The sequence below is a fragment of the Pseudorca crassidens genome, chromosome 19 (assembly GCF_039906515.1).
Source record: "Pseudorca crassidens isolate mPseCra1 chromosome 19, mPseCra1.hap1, whole genome shotgun sequence".
Classification (NCBI taxonomy): Eukaryota; Metazoa; Chordata; class Mammalia; order Artiodactyla; family Delphinidae; genus Pseudorca; species Pseudorca crassidens.
Window position 1 is genome coordinate 24,413,880 of NC_090314.1, and position 23,566 is coordinate 24,437,445.

A 23,566-nucleotide genomic window follows, 5' to 3' on the forward strand; every position below is an offset into this window, starting at 1 on the left:
AGGTGTGTATGACAGTCTGGTGCTGAAGCGGCAACCGCAGGAGGGCCAAGCGCGGGCCAACTCGCTGCTACCTTCCACCTCGGCCTCCAGGCCCTCTCTGCACGGGAGCCAGACTGGGAAAATGAACTTACCAGCAGCAAATGGGGGCAGGGGCAGGGGGCGGCAGGGCATGGAGAGAGGAATAAAGAGCTCCAGAGTCCAGGAAACATTGGTGGTCTGTGGCTTGGAAGCGCCACTCCTTCTGCCAGCCTGGGTCCCTGCGCTTGGCTTCCTGCAATAAGAAGCCAGTGTCCCCTTCTTGGCCTGAGGGTCCCTTTGGTTTAGTGGCCACAGTTCTGCCAGCAGGCCCCTCCTGGTCCTATACCATGCACTAAGTACATCTGCAGCTGCAGACTCCAAACCCCTGGTCTCTGGGCACCTCCTCTGTGTCTCAGCTGTCCCTGTCCACAGAGAGCCTCATACAAGACGTTGCTTCCAAACTGGGAGGTTCCACATCTGGGCAGGTCCAGCTCCAGGCCCAGTGAAGGGCATGAAGAAGGCTGAGGCTCTGGACTCCAGCCAGGCCTTCAGCAGGCCTCTGAGGCCAAGGTCTTCCTAGTCTCAAGAGGGGCCAAGAGACGCAATGTGTCATTTGAACAAGTGAGTCAGCGGGCGGTGAGCGAATGAGTGACCGCTCGAGGGGATGTATGCCGGCCACCGGGCCCTGTTTGACTGTCCAGGCTCAGCTTACCTGACCCTGGTTACCAGGGAATGCCACTCTGGGCCCTCCTTTTCATCCCCCTCCCTCACTGTGACCTCACCACCTGCCCCATTATGACCCAGTCTGGCTCCCAGTTAAAACTGGAGGGCAGAGGGCCCAGGCAGTCCTGGGACCAACGGCCATGGGTGAGCGAAACTACTACCGAGCCGAGCCGTTCACTGGCCCCATCCCCAGGAAATGCCAGGAGCAAGGATACTCAATTCTTCTGATCCCGGTCAGCTTCATCTTGCTCAACGTGGGGATCAACATGGTGACTATGGTCAGGGCAGGATCTGTGCAGCGCGGTTGGGGGAGCCCTGGGGTCTTGAAGGGGCTGAGGTGGGAGGGCTGCTGGGGTGTGACAGGACAAGGGTTGGATTTCAGGGCTCACCCTGCTCCCGGCCTCCCCCCTCCCCTTCTTCCCTCAACTCTGGAGGCATCTGAAGAGATTCTTGCGGGCACTTTTCAATCGTATTTTCCACAAAGGTGAGTGGGCGCCGGCGTGGGTTCAGGGGATGTGGGCCTGTCCCCTTTCTTCTATCCCTGCCTTGATTCTCAGCCCCTCAGGAACCCAGGCCCTGACCCATCTCGCCTTTCCCCACAGACAAGCAAGCCAGCTGTGTAGGCACCCATGGCATGTGCATGCGCTGCTCCGTGGATCCCAAGAACCTGTGCTCAAGAGTTTCTTCCCACTTCTGCCGTCGCCCAAGCTTCCTGCTCGGGCAGGTAAACCACCTTGACTACTGCCTGCAGCGGGGCTCGGCGGGGGCGGAGCCGGCGGCCCCCCCGCCGCGGGCGAGTAAAGGAGAAGGCGGGCGGAGCGGGAGGCAAAAAGCCTACAGCACCCGGTATTCCCAGGCGGTCTCCCATCCAAGTACTAACCAGGCCCGACCCTGCTTAGCTTCCGAGATCAGACGAGATCGGGCGCGTTCAGGGTGGTATGGCCGTAGACGGGGGCGGGGGCCGACGGCTGCCTCTTGAGGCCCAGTTTCGCTGGCGCTGGCGCCTTAACGCCAGCCTGGCGGCCGGCCCGCCCCGGCAGGGCCCCCTCGCCCGCCCAGGCAGGGGGAACGGAGGTCTCGGGTATCGGGCGGCGGCGGAGGGTTTGGCGACCACCTCCCAGCCCAGGGCGGCCGTGACCCAGCAAACCCTTCGGCGCTTGGCGCCCCGCCCAAGATCCCGCACGTCGCTCACAGGGACGTGGCCCCGGAGGCTTCAGGCCCCGGGGCCCGTGGTCCCTTGGGCATCGGTCCTGCCCGCCCACGCGGAGCTAGGCGCAGCCCGGCCGCAGCCCGGGCCGGCCCTCCTGCCTGACAGCAGCCGGCCCGAAGCCACCGGGAGCCACCATTGAGTCGCCACGGCCCCTCAGCCCCGGCAAGGCCACCCTTGCCCCCACAACCCCCGCCGAGCTCAGGACCCCGCCCCTGGTGGCCGGCAGGCCCGGGGAAGCGGCCCCTGCCCTCGATCCCGCTCCAGCACCCAACCGCGGTGACACGCCAGAGGGGCGGGGTGGTGGTGGGGCGGGGCTTTTGTCGGAGGGAGCTGTGGAGGGACACACAGGCACACAGGTGGCGGCGCCGGGGCTGGGCGCCGGTGGGGGCGGCCAGGTGCAGGTCGAGGGGCTCGCGGGCCGAAAGGACGGCCACTGGGCCCGCGGCGGAGTCTGGGTCCGGGCCAGCCACCCCGGGAGCGTCTGGGGTGCGGCTGCCTTCCAGGGCCGCCTTCTGGCCGCCTGGCCGGCCGGGCCGGCGGGGAGCGCCCCCGCCGGCGCGCGCCGTGGTGGGAGGGGCCTGAGGAGGTGGGGCCTGCAGCGGGGCCCGGCGGGGGCGGAGCCGGCGGCCCCCGCCGCGGGCGAGTAAAGGAGAAGGCGGGCGGAGCGGGAGGCAAAAAGCCTACAGCACCCGGTATTCCCAGGCGGTCTCCCATCCAAGTACTAACCAGGCCCGACCCTGCTTAGCTTCCGAGATCAGACGAGATCGGGCGCGTTCAGGGTGGTATGGCCGTAGACGGGGGCGGGGGGCCGCGGGCGGCCTCTTGAGGCCCAGTTTCGCTGGCGCTGGCGCCTTAACGCCAGCCTGGCGGCCAGCCCGCCCCGACAGGGCCCCCTCGCCCGCCCAGGCAGGGGGAACGGAGGTCTCGGGTATCGGGCGGCGGCGGAGGGTTTGGCGACCACCTCCCAGCCCAGGGCGGCCGTGACCCAGCAAACCCTTCGGCGCTTGGCGCCCCGCCCAAGATCCCGCACGTCGCTCACAGGGACGTGGCCCCGGAGGCTTCAGGGCCCGGGGCCCGCGGTCCCTTGGGCATCGGCCCTGCCCGCCCACGCGGCGCTAGGCGCAGCCCGGCCGCAGCCCGGGCCGGCCCTCCTGCCCGACAGCAGCCGGCCCGAAGCCACCGGGAGCCACCATTGAGTCGCCACGGCCCCTCAGCCCCGGCAAGGCCACCCTTGCCCCCACACCCCCCGCCGAGCTCAGGACCCCGCCCCTGGTGGCCGGCAGGCCCGGGGAAGCGGCCCCTGCCCTCGATCCCGCTCCCGCACCCGGCCGCGGTTACACGCCAGAGGGGCGGGGTGTGGGGGGGCTTTTGTCGGAGGGAGCTGTGGAGGGACACACCGGCACACAGGTGGCGGCGCCGGGGCTGGGCGCCGGTGGGGGCGGCCAGGTGCAGGTCGAGGGGCTCGCGGGCCGAAATGACGGCAACTGGGCCCATGGCGGAGTCTGGGTCTGGAGGGCTCTGAGCCTCCATCCGCTCTGGTGCCTCGGGTCTACCGGCCCGAAGCCTGGTAGCGCGACACCCCACCGGCCCACAGACGTAGCCTCCCCAGCTGTGCTCACAGCGAGTCCAACCGCAGCCTGCATCCCTCCACGGGACACTTGGATTACTCCCGCGATCCCCACGAGGTGCGGCACCCGCTGGCCGAATGGGCTGAGATCCTGCCCTTGCGGCGCCCTGTGGCCACCTCCGCCTCCCTCACGGTACTGGCCGAGGCCTCGGACCAGCGGGCCCCGGCTCCCAGCTCAGCGCTGCTCCTCCGCCCCTCTCACCTCCTGCCCGACGTCCAGGCTACCGAGCACCCTCCACCCCCGCCCACCTTCATGCCACTCAGCCGGAACCCGGGAGGCAATGCCAACTACCAGGTGTATCACAGTCTGGTGCTGAAGCGGCAACCGCAGGAGGGCCAAGCGCGGGCCAACTCGCTGCTACCTTCCACCTCGGCCTCCAGGCCCTCTCTGCACGGGAGCCAGACTGGGAAAATGAACTTACCAGCAGCAAATGGGGGCAGGGGCAGGGGGCGGCAGGGCATGGAGAGAGGAATAAAGAGCGCCAGAGTCCAGGAAACATTGGTGGTCTGTGGCTTGGAAGCGCCACTCCTTCTGCCAGCCTGGGTCCCTGCGCTTGGCTTCCTGCAATAAGAAGCCAGTGTCCCCTTCTTGGCCTGAGGGTCCCTTTGGTTTAGTGGCCACAGTTCTGCCAGCAGGCCCCTCCTGGTCCTATACCATGCACTAAGTACATCTGCAGCTGCAGACTCCAAACCCCTGGTCTCTGGGCACCTCCTCTGTGTCTCAGCTGTCCCTGTCCACAGAGAGCCTCATACAAGACGTTGCTTCCAAACTGGGAGGTTCCACATCTGGGCAGGTCCAGCTCCAGGCCCAGTGAAGGGCATGAAGAAGGCTGAGGCTCTGGACTCCAGCCAGGCCTTCAGCAGGCCTCTGAGGCCAAGGTCTTCCTAGTCTCAAGAGGGGCCAAGAGACGCAATGTGTCATTTGAACAAGTGAGTCAGCGGGCGGTGAGCGAATGAGTGACCGCTCGAGGGGATGTATGCCGGCCACCGGGCCCTGTTTGACTGTCCAGGCTCAGCTTACCTGACCCTGGTTACCAGGGAATGCCACTCTGGGCCCTCCTTTTCATCCCCCTCCCTCACTGTGACCTCACCACCTGCCCCATTATGACCCAGTCTGGCTCCCAGTTAAAACTGGAGGGCAGAGGGCCCAGGCAGTCCTGGGACCAACGGCCATGGGTGAGCGAAACTACTACCGAGCCGAGCCGTTCACTGGCCCCATCCCCAGGAAATGCCAGGAGCAAGGATACTCAATTCTTCTGATCCCGGTCAGCTTCATCTTGCTCAACGTGGGGATCAACATGGTGACTATGGTCAGGGCAGGATCTGTGCAGCGCGGTTGGGGGAGCCCTGGGGTCTTGAAGGGGCTGAGGTGGGAGGGCTGCTGGGGTGTGACAGGACAAGGGTTGGATTTCAGGGCTCACCCTGCTCCCGGCCTCCCCCCTCCCCTTCTTCCCTCAACTCTGGAGGCATCTGAAGAGATTCTTGCGGGCACTTTTCAATCGTATTTTCCACAAAGGTGAGTGGGCGCCGGCGTGGGTTCAGGGGATGTGGGCCTGTCCCCTTTCTTCTATCCCTGCCTTGATTCTCAGCCCCTCAGGAACCCAGGCCCTGACCCATCTCGCCTTTCCCCACAGACAAGCAAGCCAGCTGTGTAGGCACCCATGGCATGTGCATGCGCTGCTCCGTGGATCCCAAGAACCTGTGCTCAAGAGTTTCTTCCCACTTCTGCCGTCGCCCAAGCTTCCTGCTCGGGCAGGTAAACCACCTTGACTACTGCCTGCAGCGGGGCTCGGCGGGGGCGGAGCCGGCGGCCCCCCCGCCGCGGGCGAGTAAAGGAGAAGGCGGGCGGAGCGGGAGGCAAAAAGCCTACAGCACCCGGTATTCCCAGGCGGTCTCCCATCCAAGTACTAACCAGGCCCGACCCTGCTTAGCTTCCGAGATCAGACGAGATCGGGCGCGTTCAGGGTGGTATGGCCGTAGACGGGGGCGGGGGCCGACGGCTGCCTCTTGAGGCCCAGTTTCGCTGGCGCTGGCGCCTTAACGCCAGCCTGGCGGCCGGCCCGCCCCGGCAGGGCCCCCTCGCCCGCCCAGGCAGGGGGAACGGAGGTCTCGGGTATCGGGCGGCGGCGGAGGGTTTGGCGACCACCTCCCAGCCCAGGGCGGCCGTGACCCAGCAAACCCTTCGGCGCTTGGCGCCCCGCCCAAGATCCCGCACGTCGCTCACAGGGACGTGGCCCCGGAGGCTTCAAGCCCCGGCGCCCGTGGTCCCTTGGGCATCGGTCCTGCCCGCCCACGCGGAGCTAGGCGCAGCCCGGCCGCAGCCCGGGCCGGCCCTCCTGCCTGACAGCAGCCGGCCCGAAGCCACCGGGAGCCACCATTGAGTCGCCACGGCCCCTCAGCCCCGGCAAGGCCACCCTTGCCCCCACACCCCCCGCCGAGCTCAGGACCCCGCCCCTGGTGGCCGGCAGGCCCGGGGAAGCGGCCCCTGCCCTCGATCCCGCTCCAGCACCCAACCGCGGTGACACGCCAGAGGGGCGGGGTGGTGGTGGGGCGGGGCTTTTGTCGGAGGGAGCTGTGGAGGGACACACCGGCACACAGATGGCGGCGCCGGGGCTAGGCGCCGGTGGGGGCGGCCAGGTGCAGGTCGAGGGGCTCGCGGGCCGAAAGGACGGCCACTGGGCCCGCGGCGGAGTCTGGGTCTGGGCCAGCCACCCCGGGAGCGTCTGGGGTGCGGCTGCCTTCCAGGGCCGCCTTCTGGCCGCCTGGCCGGCCGGGCCGGCGGGGAGCGCCCCCGCCGGCGCGCGCCGTGGTGGGAGGGGCCTGAGGAGGTGGGTCCTGCAGCGGGGCCCGGCGGGGGCGGAGCCGGCGGCCCCCGCCGCGGGCGAGTAAAGGAGAAGGCGGGCGGAGCGGGAGGCAAAAAGCCTACAGCACCCGGTATTCCCAGGCGGTCTCCCATCCAAGTACTAACCAGGCCCGACCCTGCTTAGCTTCCGAGATCAGACGAGATCAGGCGCGTTCAGGGTGGTATGGCCGTAGACGGGGGCGGGGGGCCGCGGGCGGCCTCTTGAGGCCCGGTTTCGCTGGCGCTGGCGCCTTAACGCCAGCCTGGCGGCCGGCCCGCCCCGGCAGGGCCCCCTCGACCGCCCAGGAAGGGGGAACGGAGGTCTCGGGTATCGGGCGGCGGCGGAGGGTTTGGCGACCACCTCCCAGCCCAGGGCGGCCGTGACCCAGCAAACCCTTCGGCGCTTGGCGCCCCGCCCAAGATCCCGCACGTCGCTCACAGGGACGTGGCCCCGGAGGCTTCAGGGCCCGGGGCCCGCGGTCCCTTGGGCATCGGTCCTGCCCGCCCACGCGGCGCTAGGCGCAGCCCGGCCGCAGCCCGGGCCGGCCCTCCTGCCCGACAGCAGCCGGCCCGAAGCCACCGGGAGCCACCATTGAGTCGCCACGGCCCCTCTGCCCCGGCAAGGCCACCCTTGCCCCCACACCCCCCGCCGAGCTCAGGACCCCGCCCCTGGTGGCCGGCAGGCCCGGGGAAGCGGCCCCTGCCCTCGATCCCGCTCCCGCACCCAACCGCGGTGACACGCCAGAGGGGCGGGGTGGTGGTGGGGCGGGGCTTTTGTCGGAGGGAGCTGTGGAGGGACACACAGGCACACAGGTGGCGGCGCCGGGGCTGGGCGCCGGTGGGGGCGGCCAGGTGCAGGTCGAGGGGCTCGCGGGCCAAAAGGACAGCAACTGGGCCCATGGCGGAGTCTGGGTCTGGAGGGCTCTGAGCCTCCATCCGCTCTGGTGCCTCGGGTCTACCGGCCCGACGCCTGGTAGCGCGACACCCCACCGGCCCACAGACGTAGCCTCCCCAGCTGTGCTCACAGCGAGTCCAACCGCAGCCTGCATCCCTCCACGGGACACTTGGATTACTCCCGCGATCCCCACGAGGTGCGGCACCCGCTGGCCGAATGGGCTGAGATCCTGCCCTTGCGGCGCCCTGTGGCCACCTCCGCCTCCCTCACGGTACTGGCCGAGGCCTCGGACCAGCGGGCCCCGGCTCCCAGCTCAGCGCTGCTCCTCCGCCCCTCTCACCTCCTGCCCGACGTCCAGGCTACCGAGCACCCTCCACCCCCGCCCACCTTCATGCCACTCAGCCGGAACCCGGGAGGCAATGCCAACTACCAGGTGTGTATGACAGTCTGGTGCTGAAGCGGCAACCGCAGGAGGGCCAAGCGCGGGCCAACTCGCTGCTACCTTCCACCTCGGCCTCCAGGCCCTCTCTGCACGGGAGCCAGACTGGGAAAATGAACTTACCAGCAGCAAATGGGGGCAGGGGCAGGGGGCGGCAGGGCATGGAGAGAGGAATAAAGAGCTCCAGAGTCCAGGAAACATTGGTGGTCTGTGGCTTGGAAGCGCCACTCCTTCTGCCAGCCTGGGTCCCTGCGCTTGGCTTCCTGCAATAAGAAGCCAGTGTCCCCTTCTTGGCCTGAGGGTCCCTTTGGTTTAGTGGCCACAGTTCTGCCAGCAGGCCCCTCCTGGTCCTATACCATGCACTAAGTACATCTGCAGCTGCAGACTCCAAACCCCTGGTCTCTGGGCACCTCCTCTGTGTCTCAGCTGTCCCTGTCCACAGAGAGCCTCATACAAGACGTTGCTTCCAAACTGGGAGGTTCCACATCTGGGCAGGTCCAGCTCCAGGCCCAGTGAAGGGCATGAAGAAGGCTGAGGCTCTGGACTCCAGCCAGGCCTTCAGCAGGCCTCTGAGGCCAAGGTCTTCCTAGTCTCAAGAGGGGCCAAGAGACGCAATGTGTCATTTGAACAAGTGAGTCAGCGGGCGGTGAGCGAATGAGTGACCGCTCGAGGGGATGTATGCCGGCCACCGGGCCCTGTTTGACTGTCCAGGCTCAGCTTACCTGACCCTGGTTACCAGGGAATGCCACTCTGGGCCCTCCTTTTCATCCCCCTCCCTCACTGTGACCTCACCACCTGCCCCATTATGACCCAGTCTGGCTCCCAGTTAAAACTGGAGGGCAGAGGGCCCAGGCAGTCCTGGGACCAACGGCCATGGGTGAGCGAAACTACTACCGAGCCGAGCCGTTCACTGGCCCCATCCCCAGGAAATGCCAGGAGCAAGGATACTCAATTCTTCTGATCCCGGTCAGCTTCATCTTGCTCAACGTGGGGATCAACATGGTGACTATGGTCAGGGCAGGATCTGTGCAGCGCGGTTGGGGGAGCCCTGGGGTCTTGAAGGGGCTGAGGTGGGAGGGCTGCTGGGGTGTGACAGGACAAGGGTTGGATTTCAGGGCTCACCCTGCTCCCGGCCTCCCCCCTCCCCTTCTTCCCTCAACTCTGGAGGCATCTGAAGAGATTCTTGCGGGCACTTTTCAATCGTATTTTCCACAAAGGTGAGTGGGCGCCGGCGTGGGTTCAGGGGATGTGGGCCTGTCCCCTTTCTTCTATCCCTGCCTTGATTCTCAGCCCCTCAGGAACCCAGGCCCTGACCCATCTCGCCTTTCCCCACAGACAAGCAAGCCAGCTGTGTAGGCACCCATGGCATGTGCATGCGCTGCTCCGTGGATCCCAAGAACCTGTGCTCAAGAGTTTCTTCCCACTTCTGCCGTCGCCCAAGCTTCCTGCTCGGGCAGGTAAACCACCTTGACTACTGCCTGCAGCGGGGCTCGGCGGGGGCGGAGCCGGCGGCCCCCCCGCCGCGGGCGAGTAAAGGAGAAGGCGGGCGGAGCGGGAGGCAAAAAGCCTACAGCACCCGGTATTCCCAGGCGGTCTCCCATCCAAGTACTAACCAGGCCCGACCCTGCTTAGCTTCCGAGATCAGACGAGATCGGGCGCGTTCAGGGTGGTATGGCCGTAGACGGGGGCGGGGGCCGACGGCTGCCTCTTGAGGCCCAGTTTCGCTGGCGCTGGCGCCTTAACGCCAGCCTGGCGGCCGGCCCGCCCCGGCAGGGCCCCCTCGCCCGCCCAGGCAGGGGGAACGGAGGTCTCGGGTATCGGGCGGCGGCGGAGGGTTTGGCGACCACCTCCCAGCCCAGGGCGGCCGTGACCCAGCAAACCCTTCGGCGCTTGGCGCCCCGCCCAAGATCCCGCACGTCGCTCACAGGGACGTGGCCCCGGAGGCTTCAGGCCCCGGGGCCCGTGGTCCCTTGGGCATCGGTCCTGCCCGCCCACGCGGAGCTAGGCGCAGCCCGGCCGCAGCCCGGGCCGGCCCTCCTGCCTGACAGCAGCCGGCCCGAAGCCACCGGGAGCCACCATTGAGTCGCCACGGCCCCTCAGCCCCGGCAAGGCCACCCTTGCCCCCACACCCCCCGCCGAGCTCAGGACCCCGCCCCTGGTGGCCGGCAGGCCCGGGGAAGCGGCCCCTGCCCTCGATCCCGCTCCAGCACCCAACCGCGGTGACACGCCAGAGGGGCGGGGTGGTGGTGGGGCGGGGCTTTTGTCGGAGGGAGCTGTGGAGGGACACACAGGCACACAGGTGGCGGCGCCGGGGCTGGGCGCCGGTGGGGGCGGCCAGGTGCAGGTCGAGGGGCTCGCGGGCCGAAAGGACGGCCACTGGGCCCGCGGCGGAGTCTGGGTCCGGGCCAGCCACCCCGGGAGCGTCTGGGGTGCGGCTGCCTTCCAGGGCCGCCTTCTGGCCGCCTGGCCGGCCGGGCCGGCGGGGAGCGCCCCCGCCGGCGCGCGCCGTGGTGGGAGGGGCCTGAGGAGGTGGGGCCTGCAGCGGGGCCCGGCGGGGGCGGAGCCGGCGGCCCCCGCCGCGGGCGAGTAAAGGAGAAGGCGGGCGGAGCGGGAGGCAAAAAGCCTACAGCACCCGGTATTCCCAGGCGGTCTCCCATCCAAGTACTAACCAGGCCCGACCCTGCTTAGCTTCCGAGATCAGACGAGATCGGGCGCGTTCAGGGTGGTATGGCCGTAGACGGGGGCGGGGGGCCGCGGGCGGCCTCTTGAGGCCCAGTTTCGCTGGCGCTGGCGCCTTAACGCCAGCCTGGCGGCCAGCCCGCCCCGACAGGGCCCCCTCGCCTGCCCAGGCAGGGGGAACGGAGGTCTCGGGTATCGGGCGGCGGCGGAGGGTTTGGCGACCACCTCCCAGCCCAGGGCGGCCGTGACCCAGCAAACCCTTCGGCGCTTGGCGCCCCGCCCAAGATCCCGCACGTCGCTCACAGGGACGTGGCCCCGGAGGCTTCAGGGCCCGGGGCCCGCGGTCCCTTGGGCATCGGCCCTGCCCGCCCACGCGGCGCTAGGCGCAGCCCGGCCGCAGCCCGGGCCGGCCCTCCTGCCCGACAGCAGCCGGCCCGAAGCCACCGGGAGCCACCATTGAGTCGCCACGGCCCCTCAGCCCCGGCAAGGCCACCCTTGCCCCCACACCCCCCGCCGAGCTCAGGACCCCGCCCCTGGTGGCCGGCAGGCCCGGGGAAGCGGCCCCTGCCCTCGATCCCGCTCCCGCACCCGGCCGCGGTTACACGCCAGAGGGGCGGGGTGTGGGGGGGCTTTTGTCGGAGGGAGCTGTGGAGGGACACACCGGCACACAGGTGGCGGCGCCGGGGCTGGGCGCCGGTGGGGGCGGCCAGGTGCAGGTCGAGGGGCTCGCGGGCCGAAATGACGGCAACTGGGCCCATGGCGGAGTCTGGGTCTGGAGGGCTCTGAGCCTCCATCCGCTCTGGTGCCTCGGGTCTACCGGCCCGAAGCCTGGTAGCGCGACACCCCACCGGCCCACAGACGTAGCCTCCCCAGCTGTGCTCACAGCGAGTCCAACCGCAGCCTGCATCCCTCCACGGGACACTTGGATTACTCCCGCGATCCCCACGAGGTGCGGCACCCGCTGGCCGAATGGGCTGAGATCCTGCCCTTGCGGCGCCCTGTGGCCACCTCCGCCTCCCTCACGGTACTGGCCGAGGCCTCGGACCAGCGGGCCCCGGCTCCCAGCTCAGCGCTGCTCCTCCGCCCCTCTCACCTCCTGCCCGACGTCCAGGCTACCGAGCACCCTCCACCCCCGCCCACCTTCATGCCACTCAGCCGGAACCCGGGAGGCAATGCCAACTACCAGGTGTATCACAGTCTGGTGCTGAAGCGGCAACCGCAGGAGGGCCAAGCGCGGGCCAACTCGCTGCTACCTTCCACCTCGGCCTCCAGGCCCTCTCTGCACGGGAGCCAGACTGGGAAAATGAACTTACCAGCAGCAAATGGGGGCAGGGGCAGGGGGCGGCAGGGCATGGAGAGAGGAATAAAGAGCGCCAGAGTCCAGGAAACATTGGTGGTCTGTGGCTTGGAAGCGCCACTCCTTCTGCCAGCCTGGGTCCCTGCGCTTGGCTTCCTGCAATAAGAAGCCAGTGTCCCCTTCTTGGCCTGAGGGTCCCTTTGGTTTAGTGGCCACAGTTCTGCCAGCAGGCCCCTCCTGGTCCTATACCATGCACTAAGTACATCTGCAGCTGCAGACTCCAAACCCCTGGTCTCTGGGCACCTCCTCTGTGTCTCAGCTGTCCCTGTCCACAGAGAGCCTCATACAAGACGTTGCTTCCAAACTGGGAGATTCCACATCTGGGCAGGTCCAGCTCCAGGCCCAGTGAAGGGCATGAAGAAGGCTGAGGCTCTGGACTCCAGCCAGGCCTTCAGCAGGCCTCTGAGGCCGAGGTCTTCCTAGTCTCAAGAGGGGCCAAGAGACGCAATGTGTCATTTGAACAAGTGAGTCAGCGGGCGGTGAGCGAATGAATGACCGCTCGAGGGGATGTATGCCGGCCACCAGGCCCTGTTTGACTGTCCAGGCTCAGCTTACCTGACCCTGGTTACCAGGGAATGCCACTCTGGGCCCTCCTTTTCATCCCCCTCCCTCACTGTGACCTCACCACCTGCCACATTATGACCCAGTCTGGCTCCCAGTTAAAACTGGAGGGCAGAGGGCCCAGGCAGTCCTGGGACCAACGGCCATGGGTGAGCGAAACTACTACCGAGCTGAGCCGTTCACTGGCCCCATCCCCAGGAAATGCCAGGAGCAAGGATACTCAATTCTTCTGATCCCGGTCAGCTTCATCTTGCTCAACGTGGGGATCAACATGGTGACTATGGTCAGGGCAGGATCTGTGCAGCGCGGTTGGGGGAGCCCTGGGGTCTTGAAGGGGCTGAGGTGGGAGGGCTGCTGGGGTGTGACAGGACAAGGGTTGGATTTCAGGGCTCACCCTGCTCCCGGCCTCCCCCCTCCCCTTCTTCCCTCAACTCTGGAGGCATCTGAAGAGATTCTTGCGGGCACTTTTCAATCGTATTTTCCACAAAGGTGAGTGGGCGCCGGCGTGGGTTCAGGAGATGTGGGCCTGTCCCCTTTCTTCTATCCCTGCCTTGATTCTCAGCCCCTCAGGAACCCAGGCCCTGACCCATCTCGCCTTTCCCCACAGACAAGCAAGCCAGCTGTGTAGGCACCCATCGCATGTGCATGCGCTGCTCCGTGGATCCCAAGAACCTGCGCTCAAGAGTTTCTTCCCACTTCTGCCATCGCCCAAGCTTCCTGCTCGGGCAGGTAAACCACCTTGACTACTGCCTGCAGCGGGGCTCGGCGGGGGCGGAGCCGGCGGCCCCCCCGCCGCGGGCGAGTAAAGGAGAAGGCGGGCGGAGCGGGAGGCAAAAAGCCTACAGCACCCGGTATTCCCAGGCGGTCTTCCATCCAAGTACTAACCAGGCCCGACCCTGCTTAGCTTCCGAGATCAGACGAGATCGGGCGCGTTCAGGGTGGTATGGCCGTAGACGGGGGCGGGGGGCCGCGGGCGGCCTCTTGAGGCCCAGTTTCGCTGGCGCTGGCGCCTTAACGCCAGCCTGGCGGCCAGCCCGCCCAGGCAGGGCCCCCTCGCCCGCCCAGGCAGGGGGAACGGAGGTCCCGGGTATCGGGCGGCGGCGGAGGGTTTGGCGACCACCTCCCAGCCCAGGGCGGCCGTGACCCAGCAAACCCTTCGGCGCATGGCGCCCCGCCCAAGATCCCGCACGTCGCTCACAGGGACGTGGCCCCGGAGGCTTCAGGGCCCGGGGCCCGCGGTCCCTTGGGCATCGGTCCTGCCCGCCCACGCGGCGCTAGGCGCAGCCCGGCCGCAGCCCGGGCCGGCCCTCCTGCCCGACAGCAGCCGGCCCGAAGCCACCGGGAGCCACCATTGAGTCGCCACGGCCCCTCTGCCCCGGCAAGGCCACCCTTGCCCCCACACCCCCCGCCGAGCTCAGGACCCCGCCCCTGGTGGCCGGCAGGCCCGGGGAAGCGGCCCCTGCCCTCGATCCCGCTCCCGCACCCAACCGCGGTGACACGCCAGAGGGGCGGGGTGGTGGTGGGGCGGGGCTTTTGTCGGAGGGAGCTGTGGAGGGACACACAGGCACACAGGTGGCGGCGCCGGGGCTGGGCGCCGGTGGGGGCGGCCAGGTGCAGGTCGAGGGGCTCGCGGGCCGAAAGGACGGCCACTGGGCCCGCGGCGGAGTCTGGGTCTGGGCCAGCCACCCCGGGAGCGTCTGGGGTGCGGCTGCCTTCCAGGGCCGCCTTCTGGCCGCCTGGCCGGCCGGGCCGGCGGGGAGCGCCCCCGCCGGCGCGCGCCGTGGTGGGAGGGGCCTGAGGAGGTGGGTCCTGCAGCGGGGCCCGGCGGGGGCGGAGCCGGCGGCCCCCGCCGCGGGCGAGTAAAGGAGAAGGCGGGCGGAGCGGGAGGCAAAAAGCCTACAGCACCCGGTATTCCCAGGCGGTCTCCCATCCAAGTACTAACCAGGCCCGACCCTGCTTAGCTTCCGAGATCAGACGAGATCGGGCGCGTTCAGGGTGGTATGGCCGTAGACGGGGGCGGGGGCCGACGGCTGCCTCTTGAGGCCCAGTTTCGCTGGCGCTGGCGCCTTAACGCCAGCCTGGCGGCCGGCCCGCCCCGGCAGGGCCCCCTCGCCCGCCCAGGCAGGGGGAACGGAGGTCTCGGGTATCGGGCGGCGGCGGAGGGTTTGGCGACCACCTCCCAGCCCAGGGCGGCCGTGACCCAGCAAACCCTTCGGCGCTTGGCGCCCCGCCCAAGATCCCGCACGTCGCTCACAGGGACGTGGCCCCGGAGGCTTCAGGGCCCGGGGCCCGCGGTCCCTTGGGCATCGGTCCTGCCCGCCCACGCGGCGCTAGGCGCAGCCCGGCCGCAGCCCGGGCCGGCCCTCCTGCCCGACAGCAGCCGGCCCGAAGCCACCGGGAGCCACCATTGAGTCGCCACGGCCCCTCTGTCCCGGCAAGGCCACCCTTGCCCCCACACCCCCCGCCGAGCTCAGGACCCCGCCCCTGGTGGCCGGCAGGCCCGGGGAAGCGGCCCCTGCCCTCGATCCCGCTCCCGCACCCAACCGCGGTGACACGCCAGAGGGGCGGGGTGGTGGTGGGGCGGGGCTTTTGTCGGAGGGAGCTGTGGAGGGACACACAGGCACACAGGTGGCGGCGCCGGGGCTGGGCGCCGGTGGGGGCGGCCAGGTGCAGGTCGAGGGGCTCGCGGGCCGAAAGGACGGCCACTGGGCCCGCGGCGGAGTCTGGGTCCGGGCCAGCCACCCCGGGAGCGTCTGGGGTGCGGCTGCCTTCCAGGGCCGCCTTCTGGCCGCCTGGCCGGCCGGGCCGGCGGGGAGCGCCCCCGCCGGCGCGCGCCGTGGTGGGAGGGGCCTGAGGAGGTGGGGCCTGCAGCGGGGCCCGGCGGGGGCGGAGCCGGCGGCCCCCGCCGCGGGCGAGTAAAGGAGAAGGCGGGCGGAGCGGGAGGCAAAAAGCCTACAGCACCCGGTATTCCCCGGCGGTCTCCCATCCAAGTACTAACCAGGCCCGACCCTGCTTAGCTTCCGAGATCAGACGAGATCGGGCGCGTTCAGGGTGGTATGGCCGTAGACGGGGGCGGGGGCCGACGGCTGCCTCTTGAGGCCCAGTTTCGCTGGCGCTGGCGCCTTAACGCCAGCCTGGCGGCCGGCCCGCCCCGACAGGGCCCCCTCGCCCGCCCAGGCAGGGGGAACGGAGGTCTCGGGTATCGGGCGGCGGCAGAGGGTTTGGCGACCACCTCCCAGCCCAGGGCGGCCGTGACCCAGCAAACCCTTCGGCGCTTGGCGCCCCGCCCAAGATCCCGCACGTCGCTCACAGGGACGTGGCCCCGGAGGCTTCAGGGCCCGGGGCCCGCGGTCCCTTGGGCATCGGCCCTGCCCGCCCACGCGGCGCTAGGCGCAGCCCGGCCGCAGCCCGGGCCGGCCCTCCTGCCCGACAGCAGCCGGCCCGAAGCCACCGGGAGCCACCATTGAGTCGCCACGGCCCCTCAGCCCCGGCAAGGCCACCCTTGCCCCCACACCCCCCGCCGAGCTCAGGACCCCGCCCCTGGTGGCCGGCAGGCCCGGGGAAGCGGCCCCTGCCCTCGATCCCGCTCCCGCACCCGGCCGCGGTGACACGCCACAGGGGCGGGGTGTGGGGGGGCTTTTGTCGGAGGGAGCTGTGGAGGGACACACCGGCACACAGGTGGCGGCGCCGGGGCTGGGCGCCGGTGGGGGCGGCCAGGTGCAGGTCGAGGGGCTCGCGGGCCGAAATGACGGCAACTGGGCCCATGGCGGAGTCTGGGTCTGGAGGGCTCTGAGCCTCCATCCGCTCTGGTGCCTCGGGTCTACCGGCCCGAAGCCTGGTAGCGCGACACCCCACCGGCCCACAGACGTAGCCTCCCCAGCTGTGCTCACAGCGAGTCCAACCGCAGCCTGCATCCCTCCACGGGACACTTGGATTACTCCCGCGATCCCCACGAGGTGCGGCACCCGCTGGCCGAATGGGCTGAGATCCTGCCCTTGCGGCGCCCTGTGGCCACCTCCGCCTCCCTCACGGTACTGGCCGAGGCCTCGGACCAGCGGGCCCCGGCTCCCAGCTCAGCGCTGCTCCTCCGCCCCTCTCACCTCCTGCCCGACGTCCAGGCTACCGAGCACCCTCCACCCCCGCCCACCTTCATGCCACTCAGCCGGAACCCGGGAGGCAATGCCAACTACCAGGTGTATCACAGTCTGGTGCTGAAGCGGCAACCGCAGGAGGGCCAAGCGCGGGCCAACTCGCTGCTACCTTCCACCTCGGCCTCCAGGCCCTCTCTGCACGGGAGCCAGACTGGGAAAATGAACTTACCAGCAGCAAATGGGGGCAGGGGCAGGGGGCAGCAGGGCATGGAGAGAGGAATAAAGAGCGCCAGAGTCCAGGAAACATTGGTGGTCTGTGGCTTGGAAGCGCCACTCCTTCTGCCAGCCTGGGTCCCTGCGCTTGGCTTCCTGCAATAAGAAGCCAGTGTCCCCTTCTTGGCCTGAGGGTCCCTTTGGTTTAGTGGCCACAGTTCTGCCAGCAGGCCCCTCCTGGTCCTATACCATGCACTAAGTACATCTGCAGCTGCAGACTCCAAACCCCTGGTCTCTGGGCACCTCCTCTGTGTCTCAGCTGTCCCTGTCCACAGAGAGCCTCATACAAGACGTTGCTTCCAAACTGGGAGATTCCACATCTGGGCAGGTCCAGCTCCAGGCCCAGTGAAGGGCATGAAGAAGGCTGAGGCTCTGGACTCCAGCCAGGCCTTCAGCAGGCCTCTGAGGCCGAGGTCTTCCTAGTCTCAAGAGGGGCCAAGAGACGCAATGTGTCATTTGAACAAGTGAGTCAGCGGGCGGTGAGCGAATGAATGACCGCTCGAGGGGATGTATGCCGGCCACCAGGCCCTGTTTGACTGTCCAGGCTCAGCTTACCTGACCCTGGTTACCAGGGAATGCCACTCTGGGCCCTCCTTTTCATCCCCCTCCCTCACTGTGACCTCACCACCTGCCCCATTATGACCCAGTCTGGCTCCCAGTTAAAACTGGAGGGCAGAGGGCCCAGGCAGTCCTGGGACCAACGGCCATGGGTGAGCGAAACTACTACCGAGCCGAGCCGTTCACTGGCCCCATCCCCAGGAAATGCCAGGAGCAAGGATACTCAATTCTTCTGATCCCGGTCAGCTTCATCTTGCTCAACGTGGGGATCAACATGGTGACTATGGTCAGGGCAGGATCTGTGCAGCGCGGTTGGGGGAGCCCTGGGGTCTTGAAGGGGCTGAGGTGGGAGGGCTGCTGGGGTGTGACAGGACAAGGGTTGGATTTCAGGGCTCACCCTGCTCCCGGCCTCCCCCCTCCCCTTCTTCCCTCAACTCTGGAGGCATCTGAAGAGATTCTTGCGGGCACTTTTCAATCGTATTTTCCACAAAGGTGAGTGGGCGCCGGCGTGGGTTCAGGAGATGTGGGCCTGTCCCCTTTCTTCTATCCCTGCCTTGATTCTCAGCCCCTCAGGAACCCAGGCCCTGACCCATCTCGCCTTTCCCCACAGACAAGCAAGCCAGCTGTGTAGGCACCCATCGCATGTGCATGCGCTGCTCCGTGGATCCCAAGAACCTGCGCTCAAGAGTTTCTTCCCACTTCTGCCATCGCCCAAGCTTCCTGCTCGGGCAGGTAAACCACCTTGACTACTGCCTGCAGCGGGGCTCGGCGGGGGCGGAGCCGGCGGCCCCCCCGCCGCGGGCGAGTAAAGGAGAAGGCGGGCGGAGCGGGAGGCAAAAAGCCTACAGCACCCGGTATTCCCAGGCGGTCTTCCATCCAAGTACTAACCAGGCCCGACCCTGCTTAGCTTCCGAGATCAGACGAGATCGGGCGCGTTCAGGGTGGTATGGCCGTAGACGGGGGCGGGGGGCCGCGGGCGGCCTCTTGAGGCCCAGTTTCGCTGGCGCTGGCGCCTTAACGCCAGCCTGGCGGCCAGCCCGCCCAGGCAGGGCCCCCTCGCCCGCCCAGGCAGGGGGAACGGAGGTCCCGGGTATCGGGCGGCGGCGGAGGGTTTGGCGACCACCTCCCAGCCCAGGGCGGCCGTGACCCAGCAAACCCTTCGGCGCTTGGCGCCCCGCCCAAGATCCCGCACGTCGCTCACAGGGACGTGGCCCCGGAGGCTTCAGGGCCCGGGGCCCGCGGTCCCTTGGGCATCGGTCCTGCCCGCCCACGCGGCGCTAGGCGCAGCCCGGCCGCAGCCCGGGCCGGCCCTCCTGCCCGACAGCAGCCGGCCCGAAGCCACCGGGAGCCACCATTGAGTCGCCACGGCCCCTCTGCCCCGGCAAGGCCACCCTTGCCCCCACACCCCCCGCCGAGCTCAGGACCCCGCCCCTGGTGGCCGGCAGGCCCGGGGAAGCGGCCCCTGCCTTCGATCCCGCTCCCGCACCCAACCGCGGTGACACGCCAGAGGGGCGGGGTGGTGGTGGGGCGGGGCTTTTGTCGGAGGGATCTGTGGAGGGACACACAGGCACACAGGTGGCGGCGCCGGGGCTGGGCGCCGGTGGGGGCGGCCAGGTGCAGGTCGAGGGGCTCGCGGGCCGAAAGGACGGCCACTGGGCCCGCGGCGGAGTCTGGGTCCGGGCCAGCCACCCCGGGAGCGTCTGGGGTGCGGCTGCCTTCCAGGGCCGCCTTCTGGCCGCCTGGCCGGCCGGGCCGGCGGGGAGCGCCCCCGCCGGCGCGCGCCGTGGTGGGAGGGGCCTGAGGAGGTGGGGCCTGCAGCGGGGCCCGGCGGGGGCGGAGCCGGCGGCCCCCGCCGCGGGCGAGTAAAGGAGAAGGCGGGCGGAGCGGGAGGCAAAAAGCCTACAGCACCCGGTATTCCCAGGCGGTCTCCCATCCAAGTACTAACCAGGCCCGACCCTGCTTAGCTTCCGAGATCAGACGAGATCGGGCGCGTTCAGGGTGGTATGGCCGTAGACGGGGGCGGGGGCCGACGGCTGCCTCTTGAGGCCCAGTTTCGCTGGCGCTGGCGCCTTAACGCCAGCCTGGCGGCCGGCCCGCCCCGACAGGGCCCCCTCGCCCGCCCAGGCAGGGGGAACGGAGGTCTCGGGTATCGGGCGGCGGCGGAGGGTTTGGCGACCACCTCCCAGCCCAGGGCGGCCGTGACCCAGCAAACCCTTCGGCGCTTGGCGCCCCGCCCAAGATCCCGCACGTCGCTCACAGGGACGTGGCCCCGGAGGCTTCAGGGCCCGGGGCCCGCGGTCCCTTGGGCATCGGCCCTGCCCGCCCACGCGGCGCTAGGCGCAGCCCGGCCGCAGCCCGGGCCGGCCCTCCTGCCCGACAGCAGCCGGCCCGAAGCCACCGGGAGCCACCATTGAGTCGCCACGGCCCCTCAGCCCCGGCAAGGCCACCCTTGCCCCCACACCCCCCGCCGAGCTCAGGACCCCGCCCCTGGTGGCCGGCAGGCCCGGGGAAGCGGCCCCTGCCCTCGATCCCGCTCCCGCACCCAACCGCGGTGACACGCCAGAGGGGCGGGGTGGTGGTGGGGCGGGGCTTTTGTCGGAGTGAGCTGTGGAGGGACACACAGGCACACAGGTGGCGGCGCCGGGGCTGGGCGCCGGTGGGGGCGGCCAGGTGCAGGTCGAGGGGCTCGCGGGCCGAAAGGACGGCCACTGGGCCCGCGGCGGAGTCTGGGTCCGGGCCAGCCACCCCGGGAGCGTCTGGGGTGCGGCTGCCTTCCAGGGCCGCCTTCTGGCCGCCTGGCCGGCCGGGCCGGCGGGGAGCGCCCCCGCCGGCGCGCGCCGTGGTGGGAGGGGCCTGAGGAGGTGGGGCCTGCAGCGGGGCCCGGCGGGGGCGGAGCCGGCGGCCCCCGCCGCGGGCGAGTAAAGGAGAAGGCGGGCGGAGCGGGAGGCAAAAAGCCTACAGCACCCGGTATTCCCAGGCGGTCTCCCATCCAAGTACTAACCAGGCCCGACCCTGCTTAGCTTCCGAGATCAGACGAGATCGGGCGCGTTCAGGGTGGTATGGCCGTAGACGGGGGCGGGGGCCGACGGCTGCCTCTTGAGGCCCAGTTTCGCTGGCGCTGGCGCCTTAACGCCAGCCTGGCGGCCGGCCCGCCCCGACAGGGCCCCCTCGCCCGCCCAGGCAGGGGGAACGGAGGTCTCGGGTATCGGGCGGCGGCGGAGGGTTTGGCGACCACCTCCCAGCCCAGGGCGGCCGTGACCCAGCAAACCCTTCGGCGCTTGGCGCCCCGCCCAAGATCCCGCACGTCGCTCACAGGGACGTGGCCCCGGAGGCTTCAGGGCCCGGGGCCCGCGGTCCCTTGGGCATCGGCCCTGCCCGCCCACGCGGCGCTAGGCGCAGCCCGGCCGCAGCCCGGGCCGGCCCTCCTGCCCGACAGCAGCCGGCCCGAAGCCACCGGGAGCCACCATTGAGTCGCCACGGCCCCTCAGCCCCGGCAAGGCCACCCTTGCCCCCACACCCCCCGCCGAGCTCAGGACCCCGCCCCTGGTGGCCGGCAGGCCCGGGGAAGCGGCCCCTGCCCTCGATCCCGCTCCCGCACCCAACCGCGGTGACACGCCAGAGGGGCGGGGTGGTGGTGGGGCGGGGCTTTTGTCGGAGGGAGCTGTGGAGGGACACACAGGCACACAGGTGGCGGCGCCGGGGCTGGGCGCCGGTGGGGGCGGCCAGGTGCAGGTCGAGGGGCTCGCGGGCCAAAAGGACAGCAACTGGGCCCATGGCGGAGTCTGGGTCTGGAGGGCTCTGAGCCTCCATCCGCTCTGGTGCCTCGGGTCTACCGGCCCGACGCCTGGTAGCGCGACACCCCACCGGCCCACAGACGTAGCCTCCCCAGCTGTGCTCACAGCGAGTCCAACCGCAGCCTGCATCCCTCCACGGGACACTTGGATTACTCCCGCGATCCCCACGAGGTGCGGCACCCGCTGGCCGAATGGGCTGAGATCCTGCCCTTGCGGCGCCCTGTGGCCACCTCCGCCTCCCTCACGGTACTGGCCGAGGCCTCGGACCAGCGGGCCCCGGCTCCCAGCTCAGCGCTGCTCCTCCGCCCCTCTCACCTCCTGCCCGACGTCCAGGCTACCGAGCACCCTCCACCCCCGCCCACCTTCATGCCACTCAGCCGGAACCCGGGAGGCAATGCCAACTACCAGGTGTATGACAGTCTGGTGCTGAAGCGGCAACCGCAGGAGGGCCAAGCGCGGGCCAACTCGCTGCTACCTTCCACCTCGGCCTCCAGGCCCTCTCTGCATGGGAGCCAGACTGGGAAAATGAACTTACCAGCAGCAAATGGGGGCAGGGGCAGGGGGCGGCAGGGCATGGAGAGAGGAATAAAGAGCTCCAGAGTCCAGGAAACATTGGTGGTCTGTGGCTTGGAAGCGCCACTCCTTCTGCCAGCCTGGGTCCCTGCGCTTGGCTTCCTGCAATAAGAAGCCAGTGTCCCCTTCTTGGCCTGAGGGTCCCTTTGGTTTAGTGGCCACAGTTCTGCCAGCAGGCCCCTCCTGGTCCTATACCATGCACTAAGTACATCTGCAGCTGCAGACTCCAAACCCCTGGTCTCTGGGCACCTCCTCTGTGTCTCAGCTGTCCCTGTCCACAGAGAGCCTCATACAAGACGTTGCTTCCAAACTGGGAGGTTCCACATCTGGGCAGGTCCAGCTCCAGGCCCAGTGAAGGGCATGAAGAAGGCTGAGGCTCTGGACTCCAGCCAGGCCTTCAGCAGGCCTCTGAGGCCAAGGTCTTCCTAGTCTCAAGAGGGGCCAAGAGATGCAATGTGTCATTTGAACAAGTGAGTCAGCGGGCGGTGAGCGAATGAGTGACCGCTCGAGGGGATGTATGCCGGCCACCGGGCCCTGTTTGACTGTCCAGGCTCAGCTTACCTGACCCTGGTTACCAGGGAATGCCACTCTGGGCCCTCCTTTTCATCCCCCTCCCTCACTGTGACCTCACCACCTGCCCCATTATGACCCAGTCTGGCTCCCAGTTAAAACTGGAGGGCAGAGGGCCCAGGCAGTCCTGGGACCAACGGCCATGGGTGAGCGAAACTACTACCGAGCCGAGCCGTTCACTGGCCCCATCCCCAGGAAATGCCAGGAGCAAGGATACTCAATTCTTCTGATCCCGGTCAGCTTCATCTTGCTCAACGTGGGGATCAACATGGTGACTATGGTCAGGGCAGGATCTGTGCAGCGCGGTTGGGGGAGCCCTGGGGTCTTGAAGGGGCTGAGGTGGGAGGGCTGCTGGGGTGTGACAGGACAAGGGTTGGATTTCAGGGCTCACCCTGCTCCCGGCCTCCCCCCTCCCCTTCTTCCCTCAACTCTGGAGGCATCTGAAGAGATTCTTGCGGGCACTTTTCAATCGTATTTTCCACAAAGGTGAGTGGGCGCCGGCGTGGGTTCAGGGGATGTGGGCCTGTCCCCTTTCTTCTATCCCTGCCTTGATTCTCAGCCCCTCAGGAACCCAGGCCCTGACCCATCTCGCCTTTCCCCACAGACAAGCAAGCCAGCTGTGTAGGCACCCATGGCATGTGCATGCGCTGCTCCGTGGATCCCAAGAACCTGTGCTCAAGAGTTTCTTCCCACTTCTGCCGTCGCCCAAGCTTCCTGCTCGGGCAGGTAAACCACCTTGACTACTGCCTGCAGCGGGGCTCGGCGGGGGCGGAGCCGGCGGCCCCCCCGCCGCGGGCGAGTAAAGGAGAAGGCGGGCGGAGCGGGAGGCAAAAAGCCTACAGCACCCGGTATTCCCAGGCGGTCTCCCATCCAAGTACTAACCAGGCCCGACCCTGCTTAGCTTCCGAGATCAGACGAGATCGGGCGCGTTCAGGGTGGTATGGCCGTAGACGGGGGCGGGGGCCGACGGCTGCCTCTTGAGGCCCAGTTTCGCTGGCGCTGGCGCCTTAACGCCAGCCTGGCGGCCGGCCCGCCCCGGCAGGGCCCCCTCGCCCGCCCAGGCAGGGGGAACGGAGGTCTCGGGTATCGGGCGGCGGCGGAGGGTTTGGCGACCACCTCCCAGCCCAGGGCGGCCGTGACCCAGCAAACCCTTCGGCGCTTGGCGCCCCGCCCAAGATCCCGCACGTCGCTCACAGGGACGTGGCCCCGGAGGCTTCAAGCCCCGGCGCCCGTGGTCCCTTGGGCATCGGTCCTGCCCGCCCACGCGGAGCTAGGCGCAGCCCGGCCGCAGCCCGGGCCGGCCCTCCTGCCTGACAGCAGCCGGCCCGAAGCCACCGGGAGCCACCATTGAGTCGC

General features: G+C 69.0%; 13 non-coding genes across 13 annotated transcripts; all 13 read right to left on the minus strand.

The window, feature by feature from the left end:
• Positions 1-1,572: 1,572 nt before the first annotated feature.
• LOC137214104 (5S ribosomal RNA) lies at positions 1,573-1,691 on the minus strand. Its single transcript, XR_010938722.1, has one exon. It is a non-coding gene; the product is annotated as a 5S ribosomal RNA (ribosomal RNA).
• A 937-nt stretch (positions 1,692-2,628) lies between these two features.
• Positions 2,629-2,747, minus strand: LOC137214105 (5S ribosomal RNA). The gene has a single exon (XR_010938723.1). It is a non-coding gene; the product is annotated as a 5S ribosomal RNA (ribosomal RNA).
• A 2,694-nt stretch (positions 2,748-5,441) lies between these two features.
• Positions 5,442-5,560, minus strand: LOC137214106 (5S ribosomal RNA). Its single transcript, XR_010938725.1, has one exon. It is a non-coding gene; the product is annotated as a 5S ribosomal RNA (ribosomal RNA).
• A 937-nt stretch (positions 5,561-6,497) lies between these two features.
• LOC137213530 (5S ribosomal RNA) lies at positions 6,498-6,616 on the minus strand. Its single transcript, XR_010938167.1, has one exon. It is a non-coding gene; the product is annotated as a 5S ribosomal RNA (ribosomal RNA).
• Positions 6,617-9,318: 2,702 nt separating this feature from the next.
• On the minus strand, positions 9,319-9,437 carry LOC137214107 (5S ribosomal RNA). The gene has a single exon (XR_010938726.1). It is a non-coding gene; the product is annotated as a 5S ribosomal RNA (ribosomal RNA).
• A 937-nt stretch (positions 9,438-10,374) lies between these two features.
• LOC137214108 (5S ribosomal RNA) lies at positions 10,375-10,493 on the minus strand. The gene has a single exon (XR_010938727.1). It is a non-coding gene; the product is annotated as a 5S ribosomal RNA (ribosomal RNA).
• Positions 10,494-13,187: 2,694 nt separating this feature from the next.
• On the minus strand, positions 13,188-13,306 carry LOC137213560 (5S ribosomal RNA). The gene has a single exon (XR_010938196.1). It is a non-coding gene; the product is annotated as a 5S ribosomal RNA (ribosomal RNA).
• A 938-nt stretch (positions 13,307-14,244) lies between these two features.
• On the minus strand, positions 14,245-14,363 carry LOC137214110 (5S ribosomal RNA). The gene has a single exon (XR_010938729.1). It is a non-coding gene; the product is annotated as a 5S ribosomal RNA (ribosomal RNA).
• A 937-nt stretch (positions 14,364-15,300) lies between these two features.
• LOC137213546 (5S ribosomal RNA) lies at positions 15,301-15,419 on the minus strand. Its single transcript, XR_010938182.1, has one exon. It is a non-coding gene; the product is annotated as a 5S ribosomal RNA (ribosomal RNA).
• A 2,693-nt stretch (positions 15,420-18,112) lies between these two features.
• Positions 18,113-18,231, minus strand: LOC137213561 (5S ribosomal RNA). The gene has a single exon (XR_010938197.1). It is a non-coding gene; the product is annotated as a 5S ribosomal RNA (ribosomal RNA).
• A 938-nt stretch (positions 18,232-19,169) lies between these two features.
• Positions 19,170-19,288, minus strand: LOC137214111 (5S ribosomal RNA). Its single transcript, XR_010938730.1, has one exon. It is a non-coding gene; the product is annotated as a 5S ribosomal RNA (ribosomal RNA).
• Positions 19,289-20,225: 937 nt separating this feature from the next.
• On the minus strand, positions 20,226-20,344 carry LOC137214113 (5S ribosomal RNA). The gene has a single exon (XR_010938731.1). It is a non-coding gene; the product is annotated as a 5S ribosomal RNA (ribosomal RNA).
• Positions 20,345-23,043: 2,699 nt separating this feature from the next.
• LOC137214114 (5S ribosomal RNA) lies at positions 23,044-23,162 on the minus strand. Its single transcript, XR_010938732.1, has one exon. It is a non-coding gene; the product is annotated as a 5S ribosomal RNA (ribosomal RNA).
• Positions 23,163-23,566: the final 404 nt, after the last annotated feature.